We start from the raw sequence: 12,076 nt of genomic DNA, 5'->3' as shown, positions 1-12,076 counted from the left end.
ACAATTTTTTTCATTCTTCCCAGCACGGATTTCGTAAATCATTATCCTGTGAATCCCAACTTGCTATATTTATTCATGATATACACTCTTCTCTCGACCATCACTTTCAGACCGATTCAATCTTTTTCGACTTCGCAAAAGCCTTTGATAAGGTACCGCACAAACGCCTACTGTTAAAACTTTCCCAGCTGAACCTGCACCCCAACATTCTTGCATGGACCACACAATTTCTTACTAACCGCTCTCACTTCATCTCCATTAAAAATACCCGTTCTAGCTCCCTCCCAGTAACATCCGGCGTCCCCCAAGGATTTGTACTCGCAGCCCTCTTGTTCCTAATATATATTAATGAACTTCCTGTTAATGTATTTTCCCATATCCGTTTATTTGCCGACGACTGTGTAATCTATCGCACAGTTACTAACATTTCTGATCAAACTACACTCCAACAGGATCTGGATATCGTGCGACAGTGGTGTGATCTTTAGTTAATGAAGCTTAACCCTACTAAATGCAAACTCGCCTTATTTCAACGCCAGCGTATTCCTTTATCATTCTCATACCTAATCTCTAATTCCGCTATCGAACAAGTTCAGTCATAAATACCTAGGCATCACTTTAACATCTGACCTTTCCTGGAACACTCTCATAAACAACATCATATCATCCGCGAACAGACCCCTCGGTTTCCTAAAGCGTCATTTGCGTCACGCACCACTAGACATAAAACGTCTGGCTTACAAATCGCTCATCAGACCTAAACTAGAATATGCAGCGCCCATCTGGAGCCCGCACCAGATATACCTAATAAACGAAATAGAATCTGTACAAAATCGTGCCACTAGGTTCATTCACTCTTCATATTCATACGAAATAAGCATATCATCCCTAAAACATGACATTGATATTGATAATCTTTCTGTGCATCACCGCATCGCCAGCCTCTGTTTGTTTCACAAGTTCTTTCACAGTTCCCTCAATCAAGCACCTTACATTATCCCACCAACGCGCATATCTCACCGCACATATCTCACCGCACAACCCATCCTTATTCAATCGCATGCGCACGCGCTCACACTACTACTTTTGCTGCCTCATTTTTTCTTCGCACAGCAGTGGACTGGAATGGCCTTCCCCGTGACATTGCAGCCATCACGTGTTCATCAATGTTTGCGCAAAACATAAATACATATTGTTTGTCAGAAGATCACTCTCTGTAACCTCCATTTGTTTACCCACCCCTTATGTAATACCCCCTCACCAGGGTCTTTAAGATAATAAAGTGAAGTGAAGTGAAAGTTAGCAATGCTAACCACATGCTTGGTTTGTGCCAGAAATGTCGCACCACTCCTTCTTTTCTTAATGTTAACGTATAATCAAACCAAAACATGTGCACGCATGTGCCTTTAACACATTTTGTAAACAAATTTGTTCAATGCCTATGAACAAGCCTTACCAATGCCTTTTGGCCTGTTTGACACTTCAGGGCCTTCGATGCACTGTAAGGGCACAAGAAAACTTGTGGGTCTTAAAAGTGACTTGTTTCAAGACTTTGCAATATGATGGTTGATTAAAAGTGATAAAATACTGAAGTTGATAAATGAGTTAGTTGTGGTGTCTTGTATAATAATATGCATACTCTGTGAAAAAGAAGCAAGCATGCAAATTACTAAATTAATGATGAAAACATAATGACATCAGTGCAAGATTAGTTGTTGTGGTAACTCACCTTCAGTTTGATTGTAATTATGGAATATGAATGTTTAACTATCTTGAGTTTTAATGAACTGGCATTTAGTTTGTGAATAACAGTATGCTAAAGAGCATGTAAATATTCTTGTTTGGTTGTACAACAACAGCGTTAGGAAATATTTTTAAAGAATGAGTGGTAAAAAATTTGTGGCACAAGCCAAGAACATTATTAGCATTTCTCATTTTGTAGCCAGCCTGGACATTCGAGAATAATTTAACAGGCATCTGCCCAGCCAAGTATTTAAAATAACCAAGGATGTTTCAAGGAACGACTACATAATAATTGCACCTGCATGCATGAGCTCGTGTCTCTCAAGTTTCATGCATGTGCTTCGTCATCGCAGAGCATGGTGCAAATATACCCAATGGTTGTCGGCCACTGTTTGGTACACAAGTTGTGCAGCAAAATGAATTTGAAATAAAATTTAACACAAAATGTTTCATTGCTATTTCTCAGTTGATGTATTATTTCCATTGCAATATAAAAACAAGTACATCAAATACTGGCTGTATCTCCCTTTGCAGCTATGATAAGGACTCCTAGAAATCTTAAAAGTAGGAATCGAGTATCTGGCGAAAACATCAAGCCCTTAAAATCTACAGAAGTGTTAAAAAAGTGTAAGTGACAATTGTATAGGTAGCAAAATCACTTTCCTAGAGCGAAGCAGCCAGCTGCACTAGATAGGCTGTCATGTTTAATGCGTATAACCTGCCAGGGATGAAATTTATGATACTTTTACACATTTTCTCTTTATTTCAGTGCACTTAACATTTTAAATTTTATTAAACTAGTAAAAAATGTTTAGTTCTACAAATAATGGCGACTGAATCAAATAGAACAGTATTCAACTTGGTATGTGAAATCGTAGAATATTTTGCACACCCTTGAACACGCGTGCGACAAGCATGCGCCAGTGCAGAGAACACAAGAGAAGTGGTCACTGCTTGCATGTTCAAGGTCGTATGCACGCACACCGGACTATGATTTTGCAGTATCTTACATTTTGAGTGGAGTATACATCGTGATGGCGGGAGCCATCTCTGTGGTCACCAGCTAGACAATCACAATGTGCATATTGTTGCTTGAGACAACTGTTTAGGACAAAAAAAGGGCACCGTAGAAAAAATATTTTTAGGCTAATGTAAAAGCTTGTGGTGAGGAGACTCTCAAAAGGTATACGGTGTGTCATCTTGCAATAGAGAAGCAACATTTATACCTAGTTTATGTTAGTAGGAGTCTGCTAAACATTGGCCATACAAGCTTGTGGCTAGAGAAGGATGATGTCCAGAAGATGCCCTCCTGAAATGTTAACTTGCACCGTCCTCCCTTGCCCTTCTTGGTGCACTGGAATTTTTGCCCTGTAGGTACTAATTCCTTTAGTGGGTACTTTTGAAGGGCTTCTGAATAAGCTCACTCTTACCACCTGCTTTACCCAAGGGCAAATCCTACTGTTGGAACTTGTTTGCTTGGCAGAAATTTTTAACAGGAAAAGAAGCTTCATTCGTTACACAAATAAAGCTACAGCATTGCAAGATTACTATGATGTTATGTACACAGACCTCCCACATACAACTAGCTAAAATCTCACCACTTACCTCTATGGTGAGCCTGATTATGCCTTAAGACAGCATGTAAGTTTCTTGATCCTATACATTTTAATCTGTACATGAACCTTGAAAAAACAAGATCATCACGTGCAGTCCGTAAAACCAGTGCTTATGAACTGCAATGATGCCATCGAAAGCATCAGCGAAAGTAAATTCACCCTGCTGGAAAGCAAATTCTGCATGAAGCCTGTAAATGTACTGTTAACAAAGTCTTCTCGACAACTTCATTATGTCTATTTCTGCAATTTGCATAATCATGTTTCATACATACCTTGCTGTTCACCCTATAATTATTGACCTCTGAGTGTTACTCAAGTGACCATGCTCATTTAACATACCTGCAAGCCTCAGTGCTAACCTAATGAATTTGGAGACTTTAATAAAGTAATGCTCTTTAATGCTCACCCCTTCAAAAAAAGTTTTTAGCATCCCCTGAAAACCCATTCTTTAAAAATTTGATCATCAGAGATGCGATGTATCTCCACACCTGATGACAGACATTTGTCCAATTACAGCCACATTATAACAACAAGCAGCCTTTGTAAGATGCGTGAACACGTGCCATCATCTCAGGTCAACATGTTTCCTGAAACCAGCTTGCTCCTAGTTATGCGACAGAATGGTTTTCATAAATCATTTTTTTGCTAAGCTCAACTTGCCCCATGACAAACCGTGTGTTTAATTTTAGACCATTCTTGGGGAGCTATTTTTCTTAATAACTAAAGAAAGCCCGATAAAGTGAAGCATGAGCTTTTAAAAGGAAATTTGCAAAACATGCACAATCGTCTCCAATACCTAGCCTGAGTATATATTTCACTAATAATGATCATTTTCATTTTAGAGCACATATCTGATGGCACAAAATCTGGAGTACCAAGGAGTCTGTCACAGGTATTTTTCACTTCTTTATTGGGGGCCATGCAACAATTTTAAATTATTCATGCGATATACTAGAAGTTTACTGCAGTGTGAATCACTTGCAACAATTAAAAAAAATAATTATGGGGGAACATATGGACTCTTTACAAAGGTTGAAGTTGGTGCTGATGCCGTCTGTCGCATGACCAGTAATGAGACAAAGCACGGCGCATCGCATAAGGCCTAATAGCAGTGCTACGCTTCCATTTCACACACACACGCGTGCGCATAATGTATGCTTTACTGCAATACACTGCAAGCACTTCACCCCATGACACTGCTGTATTGCGGCAATGTTAACTTTTAAAAAGACCTTTACGGTTTAGCAATTGAAGCTCGACAATGCTCCCAGCAATGAAATTTCTATTTTATTACATTTTTTTTTCATTTTTATACACTTGCCTAAACTAGTGTTACCAGCCGTCCCGAATTTCGCTGGACTGTCCAAGACTTTGCCCGCGCTGTCCCAGTCGGGACAAATGTCCCCGATTTTTTCCGGACTGTTCAGTAAACGAAAAAAAAAAGAAACGTTTTGCGTTATAAAAGCCATGCCAAATAACAAGCGTCCATCTGATAACATAGACAAAGAAATGTTGCTGTGGTTCGCTGCAAGGAACTTTAAACACTTCAGCTGAACTTTAGCGTCAACTTTTACTAGAGCATTCTAGAGCGAGAGGAAGTGTCACGAAGAGCACATAGCAAAATTTAGTGCCACATCAAGAGACCGACGCAATGAAGAGAAATAACGGATTTGTTTACAAGGCACCGCAACAAAGAAAACTAATTTCCTCACCCACACACAACTACCTTCACTGTTGGTTACCCCAATCTAAACACACACTGCTAAGCAAACAAATTGCCATCATCTGCGACTGCTTAATAAAGCCACTCGGACAAGAACGTTCTCTAATTCCAACTTGTGCATTCCGTATCTATCTCGCGCACTTACGCAAGAACAAGCTTCAATGAAAGCGTTGGCACAGTATATACTTCCTCCCAAGTGACACCAGCTGTTTGATCGGTCCTTAAGCAACACACATGCACCTACCATACATCTGCGTAGTACATGCATCAGACCAACATTCACAAATCGCGTTCCAAAGGCCTTTATTTTATGCTCGTTGTCATTGCTTGTAGATTTGGTGGCAAACACTTCGGGCTGGTAGGTGTTAATTCTGTGCTTCGGGCGAATGACGTTAACTACTAGATAAGCACGGATAAGAAGCTCCTGAACACGGCGACATCACAGGAATTAAGAAAAGCGGAATCACTTTCTAACAACAGAAAGCGACCACGACCCCACGGGGAGAGGCGGTTCTCGCCATTTCAAACAGATTACAGTCCAATCCAACACCAACATCGGAGAAAAAACATCACGACTAGAATACGATGAACCCGCCACAGACTGTGTGTCACAAGCTAGTGAGGAACTCTGCCTGAACCACAGAATAAAGAACGCCCAAATCGCCTGAAAAATGTTTTCCAACACACCGACTCTAACGCTAACTATTCATACACTTTAAGCCAAGTCAAGCCGGTTTTAAGCGGCTATTGGGTGAACCGAACGCTTTTGCCTCGAAAAGGTTCGTGCCACCAGGCAACGTTACTAGACTAGGTTCAGTTGCCAAACTCTCCGCCGACGCCGTGCTTCGCCGGTGTCTCCACTTTCAGTTTGTCCGACAGATGGCGGGAGCGTTCCATCGAGATCCAGCTTTCTCAGCTGCTGCGCCTGCTAGGCGCTATACGGGCGCCGAATTAGCGCGTTTCTTCACGCGTAACCAGATGGAAAACTACAAAAACATCACTGCAACACATCCTAGCCACTGAAGCTTCTTTTATACTTGTATCAAAGCATGCAGCGCGACATGCTTTCGAGTAACGAGTTCGAAGCTGCCGAAAACCATCTGTCATTTCGCTGCTTTTGCGCATGCCCTGCTTTTTTTACTATCCGAAAATGCGCCGTTGAGAGAGAACGCACATGCTGCATTAGTATTGCGTCCGATTCATGCGGAAATAAGAGGTGGCATCCCTGCCCGTAATCATGACGCGGGGGGGGGGGGGGGGGGGGGACCGTTTTATTTACCGGCGATGGTAGGATTCGTTTAGTTCCCAGCGGCGTCTTCGGCCATCTGGGCTAGTGACATAAGGCCTGCGTAAGCGGGTCTGTGCTGAGCAGCGCGGCCTCCCACTGCTTCTCATTCGTGATTTGGAATAAAATGGCTAATAGTCTATAGGGGTTTTTCTTCGCAGGGCCAAATCACAAGCAAAGTAAACGCTTATTCATGCATCTTGGCAGTCACAGAATGACCACTGCAACTAGTAATTTAGCACGAATTAAAAGTTAACAAGGTAAACAGCTTTCGTTCAGCGGTTTATTCATAAATGCACTGGTCTTCCATTTCAGACCACACTGATCAACAGTACTGTACAAGATGTTTTAGCAAACCGGTCCACAACACTGAATAACAAACTGGTCCAGGAAAGCAACATCCCAGCAATTGTTTGCATTGCTGCAGTCCAGAGAAAGCACATTTTTTCAAACAGGTATTCACAAAAGCTTAGCACGCTTCCTGGCAACTTTAACTTGCACACTTGTGTCTTTGTGTTGCCGTAGGAACCTTGCATAAAAATGCATGCGGGTGACCAGGTAAAACTTCATGATGCGTGCAGAGAGCTCTTCAGAATGAACACCACATCCAACTTGTGCAAGGCTGTGCCTTTGTGTCAAATCTTTGACAATGCACCAAAACAGGTCTCCAAACACTACGTTGTCCCTTGTTCTTTCCGTTATGGCGCTCTCAACATCGGTAAGAAGTGACGTCAAATCTTTTGATGGCAGCTGGAGGGCACCCGGAACAAAAGACCGCATCTCTGTCAGAATGGCTGCAGATGGTACGTCATTGGTAGCAAGAAGAGTAGCCTTACAGTCCCCGCAGCTTGAAAACTTTTCTGCTTTCTTCACTACGTATCCTGCCAGGTAGTACAGAGCAGCATCGTGTGGAGTTGGTCGACCATAGTCGTGCTGGTTTGCATCCTCTTCTGGCAGCTTCTCCAACACAATGCTGTGCATGAGCTGTCCGAGCTTGTCTTCTCGCTCCTTCTTCTGATGAAGGACTTCCAGCCTCTTTGAGCTCAGGCTCTCCTCCATGATGACGAGAACAGGATCCGCATCGCCAGTGCAATTTCCTTTTGTCGCCATCTTTAAAGGAGTGTACAGGCTCAAAAGCCTGAATATTTGGCCGAAATGTACTATCGTAGGGTGATCTTCGTCACCACCAAACGACCTCACGACTCCAAAAAAGCGCTGGGGAGAAAAAAAAAACTGTCAGTGTGAAGAGCAAAACAAGGAATGCAAAATTACATCAAAATGAATCCTAAAAATACCTACTTCCAATGGGTCCTGGTTCAATTTTGCAGTCAGCACATATCTCACATCCTTGTCAAGAAGCAGGGTGATTATGTCCAGAACTGACATCAACGTGACTCGCAGAGATTCCGTCGTCAACTGAGATGCAAACAGCTTTGTGTTTTTTTCAATGCTGTTCCTTTCGGTCTCATTCAGCATGACCAGGAAGTCTTCTATCACCTGTAGCATGGCAGACAAATGCCCCCTTTAATATATTCGACTCATAGTATAACACAATAAGCATAAGGAAGCCCATTACCTTGATCTTGGGCGAGTTCTTACGGATGCCGGTAGCAGGGTGCTTGGCGTTAAGGACATCAAATAGGTCGTTAACCTGCATCGTGAACATTTCAGTTCCCTCACTGTCCTTTAAGCCTGGCTCACGCTGCTCTCTGTAAAACTTCATCCCAATGGCGACGCTCCTGCTGAATAACTGAAACAAAGGTTTAAAAAATCAAGTATTTGCATTTAGAAAACTTGAATAAAAACTAAATGTACGACACCGGTTAGGTACCTGTGTCGCAAGTCTGACATTCATCTTTTCCAGCTTGCTTGGCTTGACGTGCGAAGATGTGAACTTTGGAACAATCTTGAGGTGGCTGTCCTTTTCAGCTTCGTACAGGTGCACGTAGTGTTGAAAGTTTATGCAGTTGGTGCCAGCCTGGTAAAAAACAGCAAGAAAGGCATAAGTAAATTTCATGTAGGCTATTTGAGCAATCCCGTTTGAATTACCTTTGCATATGTGTGTGTCAGGAGATGGTTTCTCACACACTTTATGATGTGGGGTACATCACATAAGAAATGAAGAAACCGTCCGTCTTCAAGCGTCGGGTGAGGAATCTTGTTGACAGGGTGGTGCAACTTTCCAGATATGCCAAGATGTGTCCACATTGATCGGTTGTTGCCTGCAACATCACTAACAACACCCAGAACTGTTGCACCATGGCGCTCAAGTTGCAGCACCGACTCCACAACAATCTTGGCCAACACAGCCCCAGGAGCTGCCCCCCTAGTGGCGAAACTGGCAATAGGCTGAACCCAATTGTGAAACAAAGGGATGAACATCAGTACAAGGGCATGGTCAGCCAAGGTGGCCTTGCTTTTCTCTCCGGTGTTTTCAAACTCCACAAATCCATCAAACTTGTACGTGGATTTGTTGAAGTCCACTCCCTCTCTCAGCTTGATTTCATCCAGCACGAGCGTACCACACTTCTCAACATCACGCTTGCTTGAAAAGAATGCCTCGAGCGCTTTCAGGACCACTTGATTGTAACCATACTCACAGGGTACACCTGAAAGCACCTGGTTAAGTCGACTTGTAGTTGGTAAGGGAAGCAAATTCATCTTGCGTATCAAATTGTAGGCTTTGGGGCTTGAAATGTGGAGAAGAAGGCAGTTCAGCACCCAACTTCTGGTGTATCGCACACCCTGTGGTCCCTTTGCTTCCATTTGTTTCAGAGACATCTTGAATGCTAGTTGTTGAAGAGGCGGAAGTGACATTAGATGCTCATTGATTGATGAGGATCTTTCGCTTGTCATTTCTCTTTTAGTTCTGCCATATTCTTCATGAAAGACACTCTTGCAGCAGCTGCCCTGATGGCTTTCTTTTGAAGGTTTTTCACCTTTTTCTGTTTGCACACCTGCCTTTTTTGCTTCTGAGAATTCTTTTTCAAAAGCCTGTTTTTTTCATTGCGGCAGAATGAACACGTTGACTGCTTAGCTAGTGCCTGGCACCTGAGTGAAAAACCAGTGCTGCTTTGCACGTCGTATCCGGAGCATGCATGAAGGCTGTGCACTTTGTTTATCAGGTCACTAAGATCTAGCATGGCCTTAATGCTGACGCTCAGAAAAGCCTTCGCCTCGCGGCCTCTCGCACTTGCAGTTGCCACTCCGTCACTGCTTACAACGACGCACTTTTCGATTTGCGGCGCCTTATTTGCGGAGGTCAGTGTGAAAAATGCCGCAAACTTACCGCTGCCGTTTTCCTCAGTGATTCTTTGCCACGATGGTGGTAGCTCAACGCATTCCATTTCAGCAAACGACGGCGCGGATGGCTCGGGCATATCGTCTACCACGACATCGGCAGGAATTGTGCTGCAAGAAGCTTGTGACTGCGGTGATGCTGTTCCTTGGTCAGCGTTTCCATTGCTTTCTCGCTGCCGTTTCCGCCTCTTCTCCGCTGGCTTTGACAAGTACGAGGGCAAGTTCGGGAAGACTTTAGGAAGGGCACCCTCGACGAGACTCCACTTACCCCTCGGGATTTCAACAGTTTCTCCGTTGATCACGTGCACGTACGTTTTGCGAATGTCCTGATCGTGAAAGTGGATGGAGCATACCCTAGACTTCGTTGTGAGGTCTTTGTCTGCGCGGGGTATCGCCCTGTTCCAAGCTGCGCGAAGTCGCTCGTCGCTGGGAGCGGAGAAATGCCGGACCGACGGGCTAGTGTCGTTCCGGTACCCGCTTGTACAGCCGGGTACGCAACACGTCGGCATGATTTGGTCGGCTTAGGGGCACCTACAGTCACCCACAGCACTGCATCGAACAAGGCAATCGATACGTTCAGGCAAACACATCGGTCTGAAAACGCGCCCCACATAAAATCACCCGGCGACTGTCCGGCGACTGCCCAAACTGGCTGCGCAGCGCGGCTGGCGAGGCGAAATCCGTGGAGCCGGTTGCGACTGCAGCGCCAGTGGGAGCAGTATCGGTGGCCATTCCGCGCAACGCAACGAAGTTTGTAAACTGAACCTATTCTAGTAACGTTGCCACCGGGGGAACCGGAACACTTCCTACCTTTGGGTAGAGGTGTGCGCCGAGGCGATTTCGACCGGCGGCGGCGTGGGGGTCGTCCAGAGTCGGCGGCGGCGGCGTTGTCGGCGCACGCCGGTTTTTTCATCGGCGGCGGCGTGCGGCCAATTTTCGTCGTCGGCGGCGGCGTCGGCGGCGCAGAAACCGAAACTGAAAATTCAAAAAGCTCTTCCGCCACAGGTTACTGAATTAGTTGAAATTCAGGAATATTAATCCAAATAGCATAAATGACACTACACAGATGAGTCGACATCCCGATCAATGCAAAGCGTTTTGTAAAATAGTTTTTAATTCGCTCACATGAAAAAATAACGCGTATTTCAATCTATATCCATGTTCTACGGTAAATGTGTAGCACTTTGCTTTTTTTTTAATTTAAGATGTTGTTTTGTTATTGGCAACGTCATACTTCATGAAACCTTTTTTCATTGAACAATGAGCAAGCAGTGACGCACGTCACTCATTTCGCTTTTTCCGGATCTGATATTACCTTTACATTGTACGCTGCACAATAGAAGAAGCACCTCTGCTTCAAGTTTTCTTATTACGATTGCATGAAACCGCTTTTTTGAGTATCTGTCATGCTTTGAATGTAACTTTCCTTCAAACGAATCAAAATACCTACTTTTCGCAATGTGAGAATCTTTTATGCAGCGGTATAGGATGCGGAAGGAAACAAATCTGCGCATTTATTCAACTAGTTCTCAGCGCGGTGTTCAATGAATGAAGTGTAGACATGGGCGTGGGCGAAGCGGGTGGTGCAAAAAGGACACTTGAACCCTTCAAGCTCCACCAGCACTTGCTACCCACTTTAGCGACACCAACACGACCTACCCCCTCAGTCGTGATGCAAGTTGAAAGATGGGTTTGCATCCTCCCAAGACAAAAACCTGTTGATGGTCATATGTGCAGATGAGAGCAAATGCAATATTTGCTCAGATAGACAGCCCATACTGGTCACGAGCTGGGCGTCCGTTGACCACGCCTGCAGAGAACGTTGACTCCCCGACCCCTTGGTGTTTGGTCAGGGGAGGGGAACACCCCTTGCAAGTGGGCCCCATTAAAATTTCTCTTAAAAACGTCACAAATAAGAATGCTTGATAAGTACGTATAAAACATTCAACTTTTCAATGCTTTTTTGTAGCGTGTTCCCGTGCTAAATACCCATCAGATGTGTGAGAAATCGAAATGGCAACTGCCACTCTCGACTTGTTCCGGAAAAGACACAATAGAACAATGCATTTACGAGTGCTGGGAACATTTGTTTTTTTGTATATTTGATTTCTAGGCATGATTTGAATTCTTATATAAACAAAAATAAAACCTGCAACATATTAAAAAAAGGCTGCTATTGCAAGATGTGTGTTGCAAGACGTGATTTTTCTAGACTTAGGTCTCTGCAAGGCACATCTGGAGTCACAAACTTGTAAGTGTCCCCCCCCTTTTCCCCACGACATCTCCCGATCCCCCCCCCCCCCACCTCTAATTAAAAGGCACCAATGTAGGCCTCCGTAGGCCTCCGTGATTGCCTACTGGCGCGCGGCGGGCCATTCCGGTGGCTAGATCCAACAGTGGCGATTTCGA

The sequence above is a fragment of the Rhipicephalus microplus genome, chromosome X (genome assembly GCF_043290135.1).
Source record: "Rhipicephalus microplus isolate Deutch F79 chromosome X, USDA_Rmic, whole genome shotgun sequence".
NCBI lineage: Eukaryota > Metazoa > Arthropoda > Arachnida > Ixodida > Ixodidae > Rhipicephalus > Rhipicephalus microplus.
The sequence above is the reverse complement of the archived record's forward strand: the minus strand, read 5'-3'. Positions refer to the sequence as shown.